At 33.8% G+C, this 25,072-nt stretch overlaps 1 protein-coding gene and 1 pseudogene across 24 annotated transcripts in view; one reads left to right on the top strand and one right to left on the bottom strand.

The window, feature by feature from the left end:
* Positions 1-25,072, bottom strand: part of CaMKII (Calcium/calmodulin-dependent protein kinase II) — a 1,422,941-nt gene that overhangs the window by 1,231,582 nt on the left and 166,287 nt on the right. The gene's annotated exons all lie outside the window — the stretch shown is intronic.
* On the top strand, positions 23,006-24,348 carry LOC145660996 (NADH-ubiquinone oxidoreductase chain 4 pseudogene; annotated as a pseudogene).

Here is a 25,072-nt window from a genome sequence, read left to right as displayed (position 1 = left end):
AGAACCTTCTGCTTTGAAAAAAATATGGAAAACACTAAAATTATAGATCTTTGCTGGTGAAATACCTTCTCATTATTTCTACCGTCACTCTGATGCATATCCCACAAACGAACGAGTACGAGAAAAAGAGAATGAAAAAAGACAATAACAAGTACGTGTGTAATAGCATATACAGGGTGAGTCAAAAGTCCTTGGACACCTGCATAAGTTTGAAAATAGACGGGAAAAGTAAAGAGTGATGATGGGAACAGAGGTTTGATGAGGGGCCGCAACTTCTGAAGTGTATGTCACTCATGACCGCCATCTTGAAATCCGCCATTTTGGATTCAAGTCATTTTTTAAGGGGGACACATCAAATAACACTAGCTTGAGCTCAGGAATTTAGTGGTGTAATTTGCTTTTTTCTATCTTGTACAGTATAGAAGTTATTAATGATCAAATGTGGGAAATTACCTTCATACTGAATGCTACAACACATGTTCTAGGAGAATGTCTCCTGAAATTTGGTCAAAGGCTTGTTGGATGCGTTCCTCCAGGTGTCTCAAATCACGGATTGTCTCAGCATACTATCTGCTTAAGATGTACCCATAAATAAAAATCAAGGGGCGTTAAGTCAGGGGATCTGGGCGGCCACTCCATGGGACCACGGCGACCAATCCACTTCCCTGGCAGTTGGATGAACAACGGACACCATTCACGGAACCATTCACGGACACCAGGTCCATAGTGTGGAGGGGCTCCATCGTGCTGAAAATAAGATGGGAAAATGCCGTCAGCGTTCAGTGTGGTAGGGAACACAAGATCCTGCAGCAGCATCAGATACTGTGGTGCAGTTAAGGTGTTGTAAATGAAAAATGGCCCAATGATGCGGGTGTCCCATATGCCACACCACACCATCACCTTCGCTGGACTATGTTCTCGACTTGGGTAAACCCAGTTCGGATTTGCGTCACACCAATATCGACAATTATGTCGATTGACCTCCCCGTTCAAAGTGAAATACGCCTCGTCGCTGAACAGTATGCCCTTGGCAAACGCAGGATCCAGTTCTTGTTGTTCAGTAGCTTACATGCAGAACTCCAACCGGCGATCAGGGTCATCCTCGTTCAGTTTATGTTGCATGAGCAGCTTGTAAGGATGCCACCTATTGGCGTGCAATATCCGGACAACGGAGGATTGGCTTATTGCACATGCTAGGGACACACGACGGGTACTTCGTTTAGGACTTTTCACAAACGACGCAACAACCGCCGTTGCAGTTTCCTCATTGGTGACAGTCTTTGGTCGCCCACTACGTGCCCTATCTTGAACAGAGCCCGTCTCCTGGAATTTGATCACGTGAGCCACCGTGCTGTGCGATACCGGTTCTCTGGGTGCCGTCTGTTGTGGTCAGCTGCAGTAGAATAGAGGCTGGATAGATGGCCGAGTCAGCAAAAAATAATCTTGTTTTCCTAGAAATCGATATCATTTCCTGGAATTGGGAGGCAAGTTTCGACAAGCCTTTAGTTGCTATGTTCATAGCCTTTTACGGCTACCACAGAAGCGCGTGGGAAAATTTTGGTTTAATTGAATCCCCGTCACCCCCTACTCCTCCTGGAAAGCCAAAGAGCATAAGCGATTTAGCCCCTTGGTCCTATTCCCACGAGATGTCTGGAGAATATGAACTGAAAGCATGATATTCAAATGAACGAAGCTTCTCAGGAGATTGTATGAAATTGGTCTTAGTTGCTAAGGTAAATATTATATGTCATGATTTTTTTAATACGTGGGATTAGACACAGTATATGAGTCTCAGAACGAAACACAAACCCATGCAAAATCGTGTTGCTTAGCCCCTTGGCCCTATTCCCACAAAGTGTCTGTAGAAGACGTGATATTCAAATGATCAAAGCTTCTCACGAAATTGACTTAGTTGCTAAGGTAAATATTGTATTTCACAATTTTTTTAAAGACTTGAGACAAGAAACCATATATGAGTCTCATAACGAAACACATACCTATACACTCCTCACCCCAGACCTCCTGCGATTGGATTCCAAGGATTGAGCATATTCTAATAACGGAAACTTCTCATAGCATATCATATTGTTTAAAACATAGGGTGTGAAATGTGTTATATGAATATTCACATGATGATGTCTGCTATGACAAGTAAATCGATATCACTTCCTGTTTAGTTGTTATGTTCATAGCCTTTGAGAACATCCTGTTGCTAGAAACAAGATGAAACATGCCTTTTAGGGTTACCATCAGCTATAGGTTCATAAAAAAACATGCCTTTTCTAGTCGTCTTGTATTGGTTAGCTAATTTGAATTCCCAAGCCCCGCCCCCCTCCCGCAAAGACTCTTGAACGGCTACCGGATCTTCATCAGAGTCCTTTCAGTTATCACGATTGAAGCCTACCAATTGATTGTGTTTACAACCTAAGACTGTAGTGTGTGTGTTTTGTGATAGCGGTCGTTCTTATTAAAATAGGTAAGTAAAATATATATATGTTCTTTCTTCATTTAGTTATAAAGGCAGTTGAAAGAACAAGTGTATTTATTCATAGTTCCGTTCATGTTCTAACATTAAAAAAAAACACAGACACATATGTGAATGTCTGTTTTGCTAGTCTCTTTCTTTCTCTGTTTGTTAGCACATTGAACTCCATCTTAAAATGGTTTAGTTTCAAGAGCAACAGATAAGATGCCATTGTCAAATGTTTTGATGATTCGTATTGCAACGAGATATAACAGACTGACCTAGTTAAAAACACATACCTATAAGTGAACTTGTCGTTAAAAACACATACATAAGTCAACGAACTGAGAGAGTTTCTGTATCTGCACTGTCTACTTGGAAAGAGCAAAAAAATAAGATAACAAAACATGTTTTGTATTTCAATGTTGTTCTCCAGCTGTCGCGTCAACATTATCTTAGGTCATGGTTTCAGACAACACGAAGCGAAGATATGTATGTGTGTGTGTTTTAGGTAACATTAAAACAGTGTTTGAGATCTAAAAGTTGACAAAACTAGTGTTGCCTATTCATCTCGGATGTCGTTACCTATGTACACATGATGTTGATTGATTTTTGAGTTTAACGTTCCGTTCAGCAGCGAGGCTATATGCAGCACAAAGTCCACACGGCGAGAGTTAGGATCGAACCAGGGGCCCCCAAGCACCGGAGGTGAACGCTTTACCACTGATCCACAACACCCCACGATTTCAACATGGGCACAAATCTTCAAGTTAAAACAATTGTCTATTCTCAAATAAGAGAACATTTCTCCATTTCTTTAAGTTGATCTAGGAAGTTGAACTTTGTACAGTTTTCTCCATATTATAGTCTAAGCTGTATGTGATATTACTTTAAAAGGACGAAAGTAGTTAAAATATTCCGTATTATTATCATCAATTTCTTCTAAAATGCTTAGAATCTCGTCATAGAATTCGTATATTAGCTATGTACACAGGCGTACATTAAGAAATTTTTTTGTTGGGAGAGGTCCAAGCTTTGGGCGACGGGGCTCAAACACTACAAGCCTCTGTGTAGTATTGAACGCGTATTATTTTGCACTCGAAAATACAATAAGTACTTGTAAAATACTTTCATCTATATTGTCATAAAAAAATGATAGTATCAGATTGTTTTTATAAGAAAGAGTACACATGCAGTGTTATATGTTTTGAGGATACAGATGACGTGAGAAACGTCTCGACTGGACATAATGAACAGAATGTATTTCTAATATATTACGAAGAGGTATTTTATGTATTACGTCCAACGGTTGAGGAAACGGGAGAACTCCGAAAAAAACTCACGCACGTGGTGTTTGTTCAACACAAAAAGTTCACTTGACGGGGGAGCATGGTGTTTGAATCCAGGGCCCCCAAGCACCGGAGGTGAACGTTCAATTATTGAACCACCGTACACTCGAAAAGTGGAAGGAAACGGAAGAACTCCCAAGGAAATCCACGCATACGGTGTTTGTCTACCACAAAATTCATTTGTTGGAAGCAAATGTTGAACACGAGGAAGAGGACTTCATGCTCAATTCGGAACCCATGCACAAAAGATGAACGCTATACCACTAAATCACCAAGGTCCCCTATCGCATCACAATTGAACGCTTTACCATTGATTCACCGAGTCCCCTTAGATCAAAGTACAGTACTCATGTAATAATATTATCTAACATAAAGTTCACTTGTCGAGGGGCTCCCTGGGGGGTAATATTCATACACGTAAAATATTTTAAAATAAACAATATTAGTATCGATTCCATAGTTTTCGAAGGTGTTGTATTCAATAAAGACACTTTGAAAACACTAACATGACATCTAAGGGGTAAAAAGTGGTGAGCTCCCGGGGGTGATATTCATACACGTAAAATAATTTAAAATAAACAATATTAGTGTCGATTCCATAGTTTTCGAAGGTGTTGTATTCAATAAAGACACTTTGAGAACAGTAACATGACATCTAAGGGGTAAAAAGTGGTGAGCTCCCGGGGGTAATATTCATACACGTAAAATACTTTAAAATAAACAATATTAGTATCGATTCCATAGTTTTCGAAGGTGTTGTATTCAATAAAGACACTTTGAAAACAGTAACATGACATCTAAGGGGTAAAAAGTGGTGAGCTCCCGGGGGTGATATTCATACACGTAAAATAATTTAAAATAAACAATATTAGTATCGATTCCATAGTTTTCGAAGGTGTTGTATTCAATAAAGACACTTTGAAAACAGTAACATGACATCTAAGGGGTAAAAAGTGGTGGGCTCCCGGGGGTGATATTCATACACATAAAATAATTTAAAATAAACAATATTAGTATCGATTCCATAGTTTTCGAAGGTGTTGTATTCAATAAAGACACTTTGAAAACAGTAACATGACATCTAAGGGGTAAAAAGTGGTGAGCTCCCGGGGGTAATATTCATACACGTAAAATATTTTAAAATAAACAATATTAGTATCGATTCCATAGTTTTCGAAGGTGTTGTATTCAATAAAGGCACTTTGAAAACAGTAACATGACATCTAAGGGGTAAAAAGTGGTGAGCTCCCGGGGGTAATATTCATACACGTAAAATATTTTAAAATAAACAATACTAGTATTGATTCCATAGTTTTCGAAGGTGTTGTATTCAATAAAGACACTTTGAAAACAGTAACATGACATCTAAGGGGTAAAAAGTGGTGAGCTCCCGGGGTGATATTCATACACGTAAAATAATTTAAAATAAACAATATTAGTATCGATTCCATAGTTTTCGAAGATGTTGTATTCAATAAAGACACTTTGAAAACAGTAACATGACATCTAAGGGGTAAAAAGTGGTGAGCTCCCGGGGGTGATATTCATACACGTAAAATAATTTAAAATAAACAATATTAGTATCGATTCCATAGTTTTCGAAGGTGTTGTATTCAATAAAGACACTTTGAAATCAGTAACATGACATCTAGGGGGTAAAAAGTGGTGGGCTCCCAGGGGGTAATATTCATATACGTAAAAAAATTAAAATAAACAATATTAGTATCGATTCCATAGTTTTCGAAGGTGTTGTATTCAATAAAGACGCTTTGAAATCAGTAACATGACATCTAAGGGGTAAAAAGTGGTGGGCTCCCGGGGGTAATATTCATATACGTAAAAAAATTAAAATAAACAATATTAGTATCGATTCCATAGTTTTCGAAGGTGTTGTATTCAATAAAGATACTTTGAAAACAGTAACATGACACCTAAGGGGTAAAAAGTGGTGGGCTCCCGGGGTTGGTATTCTTACACGTAAAATAATATGAAATAAACAATATTAGTATCTATTCCATAGTTTTTCTAGTGTTGATTCCATATCGTGACAGGATTCCAACCTGTGACTTCCCGTGCACTAAAGATGAACGCTGTATCACGTAAGAAAAAGAGATGAAATCTTTTAGTTTAAAATGTCTTCCCTCCCTCATTCACACGTTAAGGGGAGCATATGAATAAGACAAGTAAGACACATGTAGGAACGGTTTTCCGGGGAAACTCAATAGCATCTTTTCGTTAAGTTGTAAAGAAGATAGCATTGAATTTGTGGTCGCTAAAATTAATGACAGTATAAAAGAAAGACGTGTAGAGAGGAGGAGGAAATACGGATTTCGCGTTCACTAAAATTAACGATAAAATTCTAAAACAGAATAAGTATAAAAGCCCGTGTAATCTACATATCTTCATTAGTCAATACATTTGAAAGAGACTGTGAGCATACATTTGTTTCACTCCTCATCCCGTTGAATAGGAAGAAAAGTTAAAAATATTTAAAAGGTATGATGAGAGATTATTTGATTGACATCATAAAGTTCTCTTATATAGTATATATTTATGTATCTAATATATATTGATTTATAAGTAACAAAATTCATTTCTTTTTTATTTTAGGTTGCATACAAATAAAGATAAGTGTAATCCTTTTCCCTATTCCTATTGATATTATTATTATTCCTTTTTAATTACTTATATATCACATTTTTACTTATTCGTATATTCTTTTAAACGCTTATATATCCTTTCAAAATATTTATATACATATATATTCCATTTAAATAAGATTTATATATCCTATTACATATACTATTATATATCATATTCATATACTATTACATATACCATTTACATATATTGCATTACGTATATACATCTGAGGAAGAAAAATGGCAAAAGAGAGTACGCAAGATTTACTGAAGGAGATTACGGTCTTCATTAATGACATTGAAGAAGAAGAAAAGGTAGTGGACTAAATAACGAAACGCAAGTTCTTTTAAGTGAAATAAATACCATAATCGGGATAGATGAACAAGAAGAAGAAGAAATGCAAGAAGAAGAAGAAGAAGAAGACGCAAAAGAAGAAATGGAAATAGATCATCATGAAAAAATGCAAGAAGAAGAAGACGGAGAAGAACAAATGAAAATAGAAGAAAGAATAGAAGCAGCAACAGCAACAGCATCAGCAACAGAAGAAGAAGAAGAAGAAAGAGAAACTATTGAAATTCAAATTCCAGTAGAAAAAGAAGAATATGATGAAGAAGAACTATTACAAATATTGAACAGTGCTAGCAATAGAACGATAACAGAAGAAGCATCAGGCCGTATTAAAGAAATTATAAAGTGGTTACAAGAAGGAACAGAAGAAGACGTCGAAGAAAGGAGAAATGAAGAAGAGCTGCTAAATCTCACGTTTTCCCAAATAATAGGAGAGGATTACAATAAGGAAGAGATGAAGATAGAAGAAGAAGATGATAAGTTTTACAAGGATGAACTAGAAAATTGGATTAACAATTTGTTTCCCGATCCCAGAACAGAAGAAGAAGAAGTAATATATCCCTCAATTATGGAAATATTAGCAGAGGCTAGTACGAAGAAATGGAAGTCGATTTAGACGACATAGAAAAAAGAATGGACGAATTGCTAGCCGTATTTCAAGCACAACGAAATTCAAATATACAAGTAGGATTCGGAAATAACAACCGTAATGATGGACACAATAGATTTCATATAATAGAAGAACGAAGAAGACAATACAGAAGATACAATATGGAGGATAGAATGCTACGATTCCGTCTAGCCCCCGTGCGTGCAGATGAAAACCCTTTTACGGCAATTGAAGCAAGTCTACGGGCACTAATAGATTATTTACTACGTAATGTGGACCAGCATGATTACGTAGGAATAACAATTACAAATGAGAGAGAAGGACACCGCCCTTTTTGGTTATCGTTCAGAGAAGCAAGAAATCTCTCAGCAGAAGTTCTATGGACAAGTTATGAGAAAGTACTGCAAAGTAATGCGGCTTTTCTTATAAATGAAGATTGCATCGTGAATTTTCATCATGTACGTATGCCAAGAGGACAAGGTGGATTAAAACAACATGTTATGAATACTGAAGAATATGTAAAGGCAAAACGTGGTATTATCACAATTAAGAATAAAGGCACAAGATGTTTAGCACATGCAATCGTCGTTGCCATAGGACTGAAAGAATACAAGGGAAGAAATCAAACTGAATACATTAGATATGTAAAAAATCAAAGTAAATATATCATAGAAAAAAAGCAGAACTGTGTGTAGCTGCCGATGTAGATCTTAGTCATGGTGGTGGAATTCCTGAAATTCGTAAATTTCAGGTATATTTAAAGGATTATAAAATTACAGTGTATAGGGGATTTTTAGGAAGTGATGTTATGTTTGAAGCTCCACCAAGTGATAATGAAAGAACACCTTTAAATTTACTCTTCGTAGATAATCATTACAACGTCATTGAAAGCTTGACAGCATGTTTTAGCTGTAGTTATTATTGCGAAAGCTGTCATAAGAAATATGAAAACAAGCATGCACATTTGAAACATTGTTCAGCTGTATGTTACCGATGTCATCAGAAGCCACCATGTGACTTTAAAGAAACCCATATTACTTGCAATGATTGTAATCGAGAATTTTATGGCCAGTCATGCTATGATTATCACAAGTCAGCGCCGTATCAAAATGGAAAGCCTTTATGTTCCATTGTGAAATGTTGTGCCCAGTGTTTGAAAATTTATGTAGTGAAAGAGAAAGGTTCTCACGTATGTGGAGAAACTTATTGCAACATTTGCTATGCTATAGTACCACCCAATCATGAATGTTACATGAAAGTGAATGAAAGAAGAAAATCAAAAAAAAAAGCCAATGAAAAAATTATCGTGGAGAAGAAAGCTATGATTGTGTTTTATGATATTGAATGCACACAAGATACGAAAATAGAAGAGGAGGACGCTAACATACATGAGCATATACCTAATGTCTTGGTTAGTCAGCATACATGTTACAGCTGTTATGAAGACAACGACATCAAAAATAATTGTATCGTTTGTGGAAAACGAGAAAATATATTTGACGGAGAAAATGTAATAGAAGACTTTCTAAAACATCTTCAACAACGTCGTCCAAACATTAAATCAGTAACATGTGTAGCCCATAATTCTAAGGGCTATGATGCACATTTCATCATTAAGACCATGGTTGAGAAGATGAATTGGACTCCAGAAGTAATCATGAATGGGGCAAAAATTATATCTCTTAAAATAGGGAACGTAACATTCATTGATTCACTAAGCTTTCTTCCTATGCCCTTAAGTAAATTAAGTGGTGCATTTGGTCTTCAATCGTGCAAAGGATATTTCCCACACTTTTTCAATCGACGTGAAAACCAAACATATGAAGGTACACTTCCAGACATTAGATATTATGGAGCAAATACCATGAAAGTAGACGAAAGACGCAAGTTTCTCCAATGGTATACAGAACATCAAAACGATACCTTTAAAATGAAAGAAGAACTCATCAAATATTGTGTACAGGATGTTGAAGTATTACGTCAAGCATGTATTTCCTTTATGTATACATTGGAATCTGAAACAAATGTAAATCCCTTACTGGAATGCATTACAATCGCCAGTGCATATAATTTGGTATATCGTAGAAATTTCTTAAAGGAAAATACGATTGGTATCATACCAAAGAACGGGTATCGATGGAGAGATGTCCAGTCAATTGAAGCAGTACAATGGATAGCTTGGGAAGAAAAAACAAGAAACATCCAAATTGCCAATGCTGCTCGTAGTAAGGAAAAACGAATTGCATCAATGAAAGTAGATGGTGTATGGACAGATCCCAATACAGGAAGAATACACGTGTGGGAGTATGAAGGCGATTTCACACATGGCTGTATCTACTGCTACACTAACGACAGAGATAAACCCATCTATAACAATGCTACAGATACCATGGAATTTCGATATGAAGCAACAAAGAAGAAAATCCAAAAATTAAAAGATTTTGGCTGTGAAGTGCATGAAATATGGGGTTGTGAATTTAAAAAACAATTGGCAGGAAATGAAGAGATGAAGAAGTATGTTAGTAATCATCCGTATACAAAGAAATCACCATTAAATCCTCGTGACGCTTTTTATGGAGGATGTGTGAATGCCATACGTTTGTATCATAAAGCACAAGAATCTGAAGGAGAAACCATACAATACAAAGATGTTATTTCGCTTTATCCGTTTATCTCTAAGACTAAGAAGTTTCCAATTCGTCATCCTACTATCTATCTGCCTGGAGATTCAAATATTCCCACAATTGAAGAAGTTGAAGGATTAGTTAAACTAAGTATTCTACCTCCCAAAAATCTCGTACACCCAGTTCTTCCTTACAAGTCAAATGATAGATTGATGTTTCCACTTTGTCGTACATGTTGTGATGAATTAAACCAGTCATCTTGTAATCACAACGATGAAGACCGAGTTCTACATGGTACATGGGTAGCAGATGAAGTAAGAAAAGCATTAGAAAAAGGATACAAAATAATAGATATTCATGAAATTTGGGCATATGATGTTGTTCAATATGATGAAGAAACAAAAAGTGGCGGCTTATTTGCAGAGTACATAAACACCTTCCTGAAAGCAAAAACGGAAGCTAGTGGATGGCCAGCATGGTGTGAAACAGATGAGCTAAAGCAGAAGTACATTCAGCGATTTTATGAAAAGGAAGGAATACGTCTCGATGAAAATAAAATTCAACATAATCCAGCACTTAGAAGTTTAGCTAAATTAATGTTAAATTCATTTTGGGGAAAATTTGGACAACGTGAGAACATGGATCATGTAAGCATTATTAATGATCCAAAGGAATTATATGAGAAATTAGCATCTCATGATATAGACGTTCATCAAATATTTCCAGTAAATGATGATATGGTATATGTATATTGGCAATACACAGATGAAGTTCCTGTTTCACTACCAACAGTAAATGTCGTCATAGCCGCGTACACAACAGCACAAGCAAGATTAGAATTGTACAAGTATTTAGATCAACTGCAAGAAAGAGTATTGTATTTTGATACAGATTCAGTCAATTATACGCAAAAACCTGGTGAAACTACAATTCCAACTGGTGACTTTTTAGGCGATTTAACAAATGAAGTACTCGAGTATGGTAAAGAGGCCTATATTTCACAATACGTCTCGGCTGGACCCAAGAACTATGGATTACGTATTTTTGATCCCAGTACGAAGAAGGAGTTTCAAGTATGCAAGATACGGGGCTTTTCATTAAACTATGAATCTTCAAAACACCTAAATTTTGATGTAATGAAGAAAATGATAGTAGATAGTGAAGAGGATGCGGAAGAAGAAGAAGAATCTCGTCCCACGGAAGTCAAAATTACCAATGAGAAAAAAAAATTGCCGCAGGAAAGACCATACTATCGTCAGCATGCCCGAAACAAAAATTTATAAGATAAATTATATTAAACGACGTAGAATACCAAATTCATATGATACTCTTCCATATGGCTACACTACTTCCAACAAAAGAAGAAGAGAAATGTAATAAGGCCCTTTATAAATACACGTATGAAGAAAGAATGATCATACTCTTTAACATGGACACGACGTGGAAACATCCCTTTTCATGTATTGTTGCCGGACCAAGTGGATGTGGAAAAACTTCCTTTGTAATACGATTCCTGTCCAATTTATCACGTATGGTTAATACATCGTTTCGTCATATTTATTGGTACTATGCAGAATGGCAAAATGCATACAGAGAAATTTCGACAAAAGTACAATTTATTGAAGGATTACCTCGAACAAAAGACTTTTTACCTGAAACTGGACCACATCTTATTATTATTGATGATCAAATGTGTGAAGTGAACCGCAATATAGTTGATTTCTTTACAAAGGGTTCTCATCATAGAAATCTTAGTGTACTATTTATTACACAAAACATATTTCATCAGGGAAAAGGAAGCAGAGATATGAGCTTAAATTGTTCTTATCTCGTATTATTTAAAAATCCAAGAGATAAATCATAAATTAAACATTTGAGTTATCAACTAACTCCTGAGAATTCAAAATTTCTTCAAAAAAGTTTCAACGACGCAACAAAGTTACCATATGGATATTTCTTTATTGATTTAAAACAGGATACGCCAGATGAACTTCGTTTTCAAACAAATATCTTTAATGATGATATTTATCATTACGTTTATGTTCCATCGAAATAGAAGAAGAAGATGTGTTTATAATGTTTGTTTTAAACTGTGTTTCTTCATTCTGACAATATGTCTCCAAGAGTAAAACACGGAGATTTTCTTCGTACGCTGAGCAAAGCAAATCCTAAATTACGTAAAGCTATACTGGTCAATGCAGACTCTTCAGTGATTCGAAGTATTTGTGAATGTTGTTATAATGTATTAAAAGGGAATGTACCTCTTACAAAGACACAGAAAGCAAGATTAAAGCGATACAAGAGGACGCTTCGATATCTTGTGAAGAAAGGAAACTTCATCCAAAAGAAGTAGAAGCATTTATTAGTACAGCAACAGGGTGGATTCCTACCGGCATTATTAGCTCCTATTTTAACTGGTGCATTATCAAGTTTACTATTCCGTTAGTACAATGGAACACGCAAAGATGATTTTAGTTCCACCTGAAGTTCTGAATCGTATACAAACACCAGCATCATCATCATCATCAGCCCTGGAGAAACGTGAATCTAATTTGGATCAAGAAATGTAGGAGATTTTACAGTTATCGTCGCTTAGTGATGAAGAAAAGTGGAATCAGTATAACAATATTCTTCAAAAATATTTACATTTAATACGAAAACAAGAAGAACCTGTGACACTTTCAATTACGTCAACTAAATCAGAGAAGCCTGAAGTAGAAGAAGAAATATTATCTATACCCAAAATGTTTCGTAAAAGAGCTGAATTACTACTACATAGAATAAAACATGATGATAATATCACGTGGGATAATAAAGGAACTGTTTACATCAGAGGTGATAAACTAGAAGGATCTCACATTGTAGATTTAATTTCTGATGTGTCGCGACCCCGGAAACACACAAATCCACCGGGATGGGAGAAATTTTGTAATTATTTATCTTCTAATAACACACCTCAAGAACTTATTGGAAATCCAAAACGTTTGTCATATATTTTACGACGAACTAAAGCATCACCAACAGCATCATCGTCAAGGGAAAAAATACCTCTGAAATCGTTTCCAGAAGACGACGAAGAAGCAGAAGAAGAAGAAGAAGAAGAAAAGGAAAAAGTAATATCTCCTATAAGGAAAAGGAAACGTGCGTGTAAACGTCCAGTATGGTCAAGGTGGAAACCGTAAACAAACAGTTAAGCAAGATTTACTACAACCCTTCACATCCTGCCTCGTTTTCAACTGTTAAAAAATTGTGGATAGCTACAAAGAAGAAAATTCCTATACATTGTATAAGAAGATGGTTACTGCAACAAACAACATATACGTTACACAAACCTGTACGTCGTCGTTTTAAAAGAGATTTCTATGTAGTGAACAACATTGATGATGAGTGGGAAAGTGATATTAATGATCTTCAATCTCTTCATAAATTTAATGATGGATATCGTTATATTCTTACAGTGATAGATGTGTTCAGTCGATATGCATGGGCTGTGCCATTAAAATCTAAAAGTACAAATGATGTCTTAAAAGCATTGCAAATTGTGTTCAAAAACAGAAAACCAATTACATTCCGAACAGATAAAGGAAGTGAGTTTACTAATAAAACAATACAGAAGTACTTAGAGGACAACAAAATAAAACATATTACAACTAAAAATCCTGATATAAAAGCTAGTATTGTAGAACGTTTTAACAGAACTCTAAAAGAAAAAATGTGGAAGTATTTTACAAAGTATCAAACGTATAATTATTTAAATGTATTACATCTTCTTGTGAAATCATACAATGAAGGTTATCATTCAAGCATAAAGATGTCACCTGCAAATGTTTCTCAAAATAACCTATTACAAGTATGGCATAATCAATATGATAATAAAATAAAGAAGAAGAAGAAGAATCAAAATTTCTCAAAACATCTTAAGATTGGTGATACAGTACGAATTAGTAAAACTAAACGTACATTTGATACAGGATATATGCAAAATTGGACTTGGGAAATATTTAAAGTGAAGAAGATAATACCAAGAGATCCACATGTTTATGAAATTGAAGATTTAAACAAGGAACCACTGGATGGATTGTTTTAAGAGAGGAATTACAACCTGTGACGTTATCAAATACATTTTACATAGATAAAATCATACGTACAAGAAGAAAAGGCAGCAGAAAAGATTATCTTGTTCATTGGAAAGGATATCCTTCTTCTTTCGATTCCTGGATACCTGCATCATCCGTAAAGAAGATCGAGAAGTACAATGGAACCTGATGGAGATTTTTACGTTACGCTTCCCAGTAATAGTTCTATGGAATATTTTCCTGACAACACCTTAACATCATACACTACGAAACTTCATCAAAGAATGGAATTCCATGAAAAGTGGGAAGTGGCTATTGTTGAAATTCATTATCCTCATTCAATATTAAATATTAATGACGAAAATAATAAAATTTTTTACAAACCTGCAAAAAGTGATGAATGGAAATTTATAACTATTCCTGTACGTTATTACACTGACATATCAGAATTGATAAAGATAATAAATACGTACAACAGATTCACAAATTTACATATTTCTTATACTCGTGAGAGTAATACCTGTTTTATACGACGTCTTCATAAAGACATAGATGTAGACGTTGCATTATCACCAAGTGTTAGCGCGATGTTGGGGTTTGATCCAAGCGTTGATTTAAAGGATATGCAACAAGGCCAAAGCATTCCAAATTTACGTTTAGGACTTCCATCTACAATGTATGTGTACTGTGATATAATTCAATCTGTATTTGTTGGAGATACAGTAGCACCATTATTACGTATCATAAATATGAATCCTGTGAATCATACATTTGGAAGTAGTGTTATAGAAATTTTTAATCCGCCACATTATGTGCCTATAGAGAAGATGCATTTTGAACACATCAAAATAGATATAAGAGATAGTACAGGCTCTCCACTGGCATTCACTTTCGGAGCTGTATGCGTTAAACTACATTTTCGACCAGTGCGTCAACATCGACAAATATGAATAATCCATATTTACAATATTATCAAAAACAAGCTCTTTCTGGAACTGGAAACGTTTATGTTGGTTCCCCTTATCAAGTTGGACATGGTATTGGAAGTTTCCTTGGAGGATTATTTCGTTCTGTCATGCCACTAGTAAAACAAGGAGCTAAAACAGTAGGAAAGGAATTATTAAAATCTGGAGCAAACGTTATTACTGATGTCATCATCGATAATCAACCTATTAACGAATCCTTTCATCAACGAATGGGTGAAGCGAGATCCGTCTTGCAAGACAAAGCAAAAAATAAACTGAAATCTATGCTAGGATCTGGATATCAACGAAGGAAAAGAAGAATTACTCATCATTCCATCTTTAACCCTTCATCATTACACATCATCAAGCGCAAGAAGAAGAAGGGCAAGAGGAAACGTACACAGAAAACAAAGAAAAATCAGTCTTATAAGAAGGGTAAGTTGTCACACGATATCTTTGATTAAATCATCACCATTATGGCTTTCTTACATCATCAATCCTGCGAGTGTGTAAAAAGTGAACTAGATATTTTTTCTACAAAACCAACGCAAACCAGTATATTGGATAATCATGTTGTTACATACAAACCAATCAGTTCACTAGCTGATAATGCTCCAATAGAGTTTGTCATCCCAGGAACAAGTGATGAATACATAGATCTACCACATACTCTTCTTTACATCGAAGCTCAAATCGTTAAGCCTGGTGGATCAGCATTTGGTGAAAGTGATAAAGCTGTGGCTCCTATTAATGACTTTTTAAATTCTATGTTCAGTGAAGTGGAAGTGTATTTAAATAACAAACTGATTTCATTCCATCTCATAATCATCCATATCGATCATACATTGAAAAACTGTTAAATTATGATGATTCTGCTAAAAATACTCATCTTCAATGTGCATTCTGGTTTCAAGATACTGCTGGACATATGGATGCAACATCTAGTGGTAATAAAGGATTTCAACAACGTTATGAATTAACAAAAAAGGGCAAAATTCGACATGCTTGGACATCTTCATTGTGATATTTTTAATCAAGATAAATTTTTAATCCAAGGAGTAGAATTACGTCTCAAGTTAATTCCTGCAAAGCCAAACTTTTGTCTCATCGCTAGTGATGCGTCTGTTGAGGCTAAAGTGAATATTTTAGACGCTGCTTTACATATTAAAAAGATTAATGTTAGTCCTACAATAAAACTAGCACATAACAAGCTTCTACAATCAACAACAGCCAAATATCCTCTCACAAGAGTGCAAATGAAGTCATTCGTCAAAGGATAAGTCGTAACATAGTGGGTGTACCGGAAGGTGTGCCTAGATTGAATTAATAACAAAATAGAGCTTGTTAGTTGAGCTATTCGTTTACATCGAGGAGGTTTCTGTGCAATTCAGATTATTTTGATTGAAGGATGTACTTATATATATATATAATTTTTATATTGGGATTAAGTGAATCAACTTTAATTGATGTTATTGTATAGGGTATAGAGTTAATTTGTTGATATTATAGTTAATTAGTACCGTAAGGGAATGTTTAAATAAGTGAAATTTTATTTGAGGGGAAGAAGACATGAAATGTTGTACCTTTTGTATCAGGGAACATTAAATAATATTATTATATAATTATTTCCCGAAATGGAAAGAGCTAAAATATTACGGTATTATAGGTAGCATACTATTTGTAAATTTTATTTTAGTGGTGAGATGTCTTTCGGTTTCCATTATATCTGGTTGTGCAGGAATTGAATTTAATTCAGCCGCGGCTAGACTTGTTGTAGATTTGATTTTTGTAGTTTTGCCGTGAGTAATAGTAAGGGGGATTTGCTCTTTACTTGTATTATTTATAATGTGGTTTTATATTAAATGAAAGATGTGGGCTTAGAAGTAGCCATCATTTGTAATTTTGTTATAACTTATTTGGGTTATTTATCATATTTTGTTACATTTAATTTATTACTGTACTTTTGCTTTGAATTAGTTAAGGCGATTTATAATGGTGTTATTAGTATATTGGAGAGGATGATTAAAGGAATTCGGCAAAGATTTCCTCCGCCTGTCCTTTTGTTAAAATAAAAAGTCTGACCTGCCCAGTGAGGTTTTAAACGGCCGCGGTATCTTGACCGTGCGAAGGTAGCATAATCATTAGTCCTTTAATTGTGGGCTTGTATGAAAGGTTGGACGAGTGGAAGGCTGTCTTTATTCGTAATATTGAATTTTACTTTTGAGTGAAAAGGCTTAAATAATTTAAAAGGACGATAAGACCCTGTAGATCTTTATATTTAGGTAGTAATTTTTGTAGTTGGTAATGAATAAATTTGCTATTTAATTGTTGCGTTGGGGCGACGAGAAGATAAAATAAACTCTTTTTTATATAATTACTTTTAGGTATTTTTATGATCCTTTATTAATGATTGTTAGACTAAGTTACCTCAGGGATAACAGCGTAATTTTTTTGAGAGTTCATATCGACAAGAGAGATTGCGACCTCGATGTTGGATTAAGATTTTATCTAGGTGCAGAAGCTTAGTGTATAGGTCTGTTCGACCTTTGAAATCTTACATGATCTGAGTTCAGATCGGCGTGAGCCAGATCGGTTTCTATCCTTTATTGACAATAGTACTTTAGTACGAAAGGACCAAGTACTAGTAATATTTATTTTTAGGGAATAAAAGTAAATGAGGATTACTTTGGCAGATAAGTGCATTAGATTTAGGATCTAATAATGGATGAATTGAATCCAGGTAATAATGCATTATGACTATATTATAGGTGTGGTTTCTTATTTGATTTTAATTATTTGTGTTTTAATTGGGGTTGCATTTCTAACTTTATTAGAACGGAAGGTTTTAGGGTATATTCAAATTCGTCGGGGACCTAATAAGGTGGGTATCTGTGGTTTACCTCAGCCTTTTGCAGACGCAATTAAGCTATTTACTAAGGAGCAAGTTTTCCCTACTATATCTAATTATTATCCTTATTATCTAGCTCCTGTTTTTAGTTTGTTTTTATCCTTGTTAGTATGATTAAGAATTCCTTATTTAAGTGTTATACTAACTTTTTCTTTTGGTTTATTATTCTTTTTATGTTGTACAAGTATGGGCGTGTATACTGTAATAATTGCTGGTTGATCTTCTAATTCTTCATATTCTTTGTTAGGAGGCCTCCGAGCAGTAGCACAAACTATTTCTTATGAGGTTAGTTTGGCTTTAATTTTGTTATCTTTTGTATTTTTAGCTGAGAGATATAGATTGTTGAATTTTGGTTATTATCAGGAAGAGTTATGGTTTTTATGAATCACGTTTCCTTTGGCATTAGTTTGATTTGCTTCTTGTTTAGCTGAAACTAATCGTACTCCTTTTGATTTTGCAGAAGGGGAGTCAGAACTTGTTTCTGGGTTTAATATTGAGTATAGAGCAGGAGGATTTGCTCTTATTTTTATGGCTGAATATGCTAGTATTTTGTTTATGAGAGCCTTATTTAGAGTTTTGTTTTTAGGATATGATATTTTTTCTGTTTTATTTTTTTGTAAGGTAGTATTTATTTCTTTTGGTTTTATTTGGGTACGAGGAACGTTACCACGGTTTCGGTATGATAAATTAATATACCTTGCTTGAAAGTGTTTTTTGCCTTTGTCTCTTAATTATCTTATTTTTAGGAGGCATAAAGCTTCTTTTTATTTCTCTTTTAATTTAAGTGTATTAAATTGAGAATAAGTTCTTAGAGCTTTGCTCTGTTGTATGTTTTCAAAACATATGCTTTTTCTCAGCCAAAGAACTAAGTTTTATTTAGTAGGAAATCTCATAAGGAGGAGAGATATGGGACAAATAGGAAGTAAGCGAAGTAGATAACCGTGAGAATTTGGCCTGTTAGAATGTAAGGGTCTTCAACTGGTCGGGCTCCAATTCAAGTTAAAAGGATTACAGTGCTAACTATAATTCAGAATATAATTTGGTTAATAGGATAAAATTGTAGCCCTCGTATTTTTCTAGTATGAAAAAATGGCATAATCATTAAAATGAGGATTGATATTACTAAGGCAATAACCCCTCCTAGTTTATTAGGAATGGAACGAAGAATGGCATAAGCAAATAGGAAGTATCATTCTGGTTGAATATGTACTGGTGTGACTAATGGATTCGCGGGAGTGAAATTTTCAGGATCTCCTAGTATGTAAGGATTTCAAAGGGTAAGTAATATTAAGGCTGTTATTATTGTTAGAAATCCAATAGTGTCCTTAGTTGAAAAATAGGGGTGGAAGGGAATTTTATCTTGGTTTCTGTTAAGGCCAAGAGGGTTGTTAGATCCTGTTTGGTGGAGAAATAGGAGGTGTACTATGGACATGGCAGCTACAATGAAAGGTAAGAGAAAATGGAAGGCAAAGAATCGATTTAAAGTAGCGTTATCTACAGCAAATCCTCCTCAAATTCATTGTACTAATATTGTTCCTAGATAGGGGATAGCTGATAATAGATTCGTAATAACTGTTGCTCCTCAAAAAGATATTTGACCTCAAGGTAGGACGTAACCGACAAAAGCGGTTGCTATCACTAGTAGTAAAATAGCAATTCCTACTCTTCAAGTATGAAGGTAGAGGTAAGAGCCATAGTATATTCCTCGACCGACGTGTAAGTAAAGACAAATGAAGAAAAAAGATGCTCCATTAGCATGCAAAGTACGTAAAAGCCACCCAAAGTTTACATCTCGACAGATGTGAATTACTCTGTTGAAAGCTAATTCAATACTTGATACATAATGTATTGCTAGAAATAGGCCGGTAGCAATTTGAACAATTAAACATAAGCCGAGAAGAGAGCCAAAATTTCATCAATATGAAATGTTAATAGGAGCTGGAAGATCTACTAAAGCGTTGTTAGCAATTTTAAAAAGAGGGTGATGTAAGCGAATTGATGTTGACATATGGCTTAGAGGGCCGAAGAGGACCTTGGTATAGTGAAGTGATCTTTACTACTGCAATTAGCGTAATAAATAGATATGTTGCTAATATAATAGTATTTATTAAGATTGATGTTATATAAAATTTTATACCAGGAATTTCTTGGTAATTAGTTGTATAGTGATGTGGGTCTGGCAGTGAAATTATATTTGGAAGTATAAGAGGGTCAATAATTATTATAAGGGTTAATAGGAGTGGAGCTAAAGAAATTAGTAGGAAACGGCTAGGTGTTAAAGTAAATATTTCATTTGATGCTAGTCTTGTAACATAAATAAATAAAACTAACATACCTCCTAGAAAGACTAGGAATAGAATGTAAGAAAATCAAGGAGATTCTCTTATAGTTGAAATAATTAAGCAGGTAGTAATGGTGATAACAATAAGCATTAGTCCTATTGAGAGAGGGTGAGATATTTGAATTAGAATGAATCTTAAAACTACTAAAATTATAAGTAATATTCAGGTTATTTTAATTTCAAGAGGTAGTTTATTAAAATATTAGTTTTGGGGACTAAAGATAAGTTTGCACTTTCTCTTGATGCTTTTAGAATTTTATTCATTAATGGTTTACAAGACCAACGTTTTAATTAAACTATAAAAGCTTATGAAAATATTATTTATTTTATTTTCTTGTTTTCTAGTTATTTTAGGAATAGCTTGTTTTGTTATTCAGCGTAAGCATTTACTGATGGTTTTATTAAGACTTGAATTTATTGTGCTGATAAGTTTTTTACTTCTATCTTATTCTTTAGGTAGCCTGTATGTTGAAAATTATTTTTGTTTATTGTTTCTAACTTTTAGTGTTTGTGAAGGTAGTTTGGGGTAGTGATGTGAGGCGGAAAATTTTCCGCGGAAAATTTTCCATTTCAGAAAATTTTCTGGAAAATTTTCCGCTATATTTTTCCGGAAAATTTTCCGTTCTAAAAAAATATCAGTAATCAAGTAATAATTCCTCAGCAATCATGAAATTGATTGAATTCATGTATAGAAATGTTAAAAACGGAAAGATCGTTTAAAGAATCTGAAAATTTTCATGGCTCAGACAATTTTCAGTACTATGTAGGAACAAGTTAAACAATTTTTCATGAATCGAAATATTTTCTGCCTTATATGGAAAAATTGAAGAATTTTTTATGAGTCGGAAAGTTTTCATCATTTCGAAGCAAGAAGTAAAACAACTGTTTTCTGAATCGGAAAGTTTTATTGCTCTGTAGAAACAAGTGAGAGGAATTTTCATAGATCGGAAAATTTTCATCATGATGTAGAAACAAGTGGAAAACACTTTTCATAGGCCTGACAATTTTGGATATTATGTATAGTGATGTTAGGTGGAAAATTTTCCACTATATTTAACTGCACATAGAGCTACAAAATTGAATTTCAGTAGAGGCAAGTTAGTCAGCAACAAATTATAATTTTCCTATTAGCTTTCGGGAACCGGAAAATTTTGTATTTCAAGTTGGGAAATAAAATTTTACAGTGTGTTTCTCTCTCTTATAGAAGAAAATTTTTCACCTCACATCACGGTTAAACAAGGATGTAGGAATAAGTGGACTATTCTTTTACAAATCGGAAAATTTTCCCTTTCAAAATTTTCCGGAAAATTTTAATCACTGTACAGGACAGACAATTTTTCGATTCATGAAAAATTGTTCCACTTGTTCCTACATAGTACTGAAAATTATCTAAACCATGAAAATTTTCAGATTCTTTAAACGATCTTTCACTTTCTAACATTTCTATATATGAATTCAATCAATTTTATGAATACTGACGAATTGTTACTTGATCATTGATATTTGTTAAGAACGGAAAAATTTCCGGAAAAATATACAACAAAATTCTCCACCTCACATCACGGCTAAACAACGATGTAGGAATAAGTGGATTATATTTTTACGAATCGGAAAATTTTCCATTTCAAAATTTCCGGGAAAATTTTCATCACTGTAGAGGACAGCATTTTTCGATTCATGAAAAATTGTTTCACTTGTTTCTACATAATACTAAAAATTGTCTAAGCCATGAAAGTTTTCAGATTCTTTCAACGATCTTTCACTTTTTAACATTTCTATATATTAATTCAATCAATTTTATGAATACTGACGAATTGTTACTTAATCACTGATATTTGTTAAGAACGGAAAAATATAGAAGAAAATTTTCCAACTCACATCTCAACTAAACAACGATGTAGGAATAAGTGGAATATATTTTTATGAATCGGTAAATTTTCATTGTAGAGGACAAACAATTTTTTAATTCATGGAAAATTGTTCCACTAGTTCCTACATCGTACTGAAAATTGTCTGAGCCATGAAAATTTTCAGATCCTTTAAACGATCTTTCACTCTTTAACGTTTCTATATATGAATTCAATCAATTTTATGAATACTGACGAATTGTTACTTAATCACTGATATTTGTTAAGAACGGAAAATTTTCCGAAAAAATATAGAAGAAAAATTTCCACCTCACATCTTAACTAGACAGCGATGTAGGAATAAGTGGAGTATGTTTTTATGAATCGGAAAATTTTCCGGAAAATTTTCATTGTACAGGACAAACAATTTTTCAATTCATGGAAAATTGTTCCACTAGTTCTTACATCGTACTGAAAATTGTCTGAGCCATGAAAATTTTCAGATTCTTTCAAGGATCTTTCACTTTTTAACGTTTCTATATATAAATTCAATCAATTTTATGAATACTGACGAATTGTTACTTAATCATTGATATTTGTTAACGGAAAATTTTCCGGAAAAATATAGAAGAAAATTTTCCACCTCACATCTCGACTAAACAACGATGTAAGAATAAGTGTAGTATGTTTTTATGAATCGGAAAATTTTCCGGGAAAATTTTCCAGAAAATTTTCCGGAAAATTTTCATCACTGGTTTGGGGCTATCAATTTTGGTGTCTATTGTGCGAACTCATGGAGGTGATTATTTGAATTCTTTAGTTGTGTTACGATGCTAAAATATTTAATATTTATGTTGTTTTTGATGCCTTTAGGTTTTAATTTTAAATTATGAGTTGTTCAGTTTTGTCTTATTGGAGTTTGTTTTTTATTTATAATAAGAAATAGTATACGATTGGTTCCCTGGGAGGTGGGCTATTATTTGTGGAGTGATAGTTTGAGTTATTCATTGATTTTATTAAGTATTTGAATTGTTATTCTTATAGTTATGGCTAGAGAAGGTGTCTTGAGAAGTTCATTTTATAGTGCAAGCTTTATTAGTTTAGTTTTATTGTTACTTATTTTACTTTACTTGAGATTTTCTTCTTCTAGATTGTTTATTTTATTTTTTTTGAGGGTTCTTTAATTCCTACACTATTTTTAATTTTGGGCTGAGGCTATCAGCCCGAACGAGTACAGGCAGGGATATATTTATTATTTTATACCTTGTTTGCTTCACTTCCACTTTTGATTGGTATTTTTTATTTAGAATATATTAAGGGTAGTTTATTGATAATTAATATGAGAAGTGTAATAGATTTGGGAATTACATATTATATGTGATATTTTGCTTTAGTTATTGCTTTTTTAATTAAAATGCCTATATTTCTGGTTCATCTTTGGCTACCTAAAGCACATGTTGAAGCACCTGTAAGTGGCTCAATAATTTTGGCGGGAGTTTTATTGAAGCTAGGAGGGTATGGCTTATTACGTATTATGTATTTTATAGAAAATGTAGCTGTAAATATAAATTTAATTTGATTTGGTATTAGAGTTGTGGGTATTTGATCAGTTAGATTAGTATGTTTACGACAAGTTGATGTAAAGTCTTTAATTGCTTATTCTTCTGTTGCCCATATAGGCTTAGTGTTGATAGGCTTACTAACGATGGGACTATGAGGATTTAGAGGCGCTCTTACATTAATAATTGCTCACGGTCTGTGTTCTTCAGGATTATTTTGTCTCGCAAATATTTCTTATGAGCGTCTAGGAAGTCGAAGACTGTTAATTAATCGTGGAATACTGTCTTTTATGCCGAGTTTAGGGTTGTGATGGTTTTTATTAAGAATTGCTAATATAGCTGCACCACCAACATTAAATTTATTAGGAGAAATTAGTTTGTTAAATAGAATTGTTGGTTGATCTTGATTGAGTATGTTAGGGTTAGCCTTGCTTTCTTTTTTTAGAGCTGCCTATACACTATATTTATATTCATATACTCAACATGGAATGCCTTATTCTAATTTATATTCTTGTTGAGGAGGAAGTGTGCGAGAATATTTATTATTGATATTACATTGGTTGCCTTTAAATTTATTAATTTTTTTTGCAGGACCGAGATTCTTATGGTTGTAGTTGCTTGAGTAGCTTAGAATAAAATTTTAGTTTGTGGAACTAAAGAAGGTTTAATTGCCCTTAGGCCATGGTTTGACCTTTTTCAATTTGTATGACTAGATTTGCCTTTTTAAATAGAATAAGTATTCTTTTATTCATAATAGGCTTGAGTTTTTTAATCAATAGATATAGTGTATTTATTGAGTGAGAAGTTATTTCTTTTAATAGAAATAAAATTATTATAACTCTTCTATTTGACTGAATATCATTTATGTTTATAAGATTTGTACTTTATATTTCTAGAATAGTAATTTATTACAGTGAACAATATATAGGATCCGAGCGATACCTTAATCGGTTTATTATGCTCGTATTAATATTTGTTCTTTCAATAGTTTTATTAATTGTTTCTCCTAATTTAATTAGAATCCTACTTGGTTGGGACGGGTTAGGATTAGTATCATACTGTTTAGTTATTTACTATGAATATGTGCGGTCTTATAATGCAGGTATGTTGACTGCCCTTTCTAATCGTATTGGAGACGTAGCAATTTTATTAGCTATTGCTTGAATATTGAATTATGGAAGTTGAAATTATATCTTTTATTTGCATAGAGTTTTAAATAAAAATGAGATAGTAATTATTTCTAGTTTGATTATTTTAGCAGCAATAACGAAAAGTGCACAAATTCCTTTTTCTGCGTGACTGCCAGCAGCAATAGCTGCTCCTACGCCAGTATCAGCA

Source organism: Thermobia domestica, chromosome 1 (genome assembly GCF_964235325.1).
Source record: "Thermobia domestica chromosome 1, izTheDome1.hap1.1, whole genome shotgun sequence".
In the NCBI taxonomy this organism is placed as follows: domain Eukaryota; kingdom Metazoa; phylum Arthropoda; class Insecta; order Zygentoma; family Lepismatidae; genus Thermobia; species Thermobia domestica.
The sequence above is the reverse complement of the archived record's forward strand: the minus strand, read 5'-3'. Positions and strand labels throughout refer to the sequence as shown.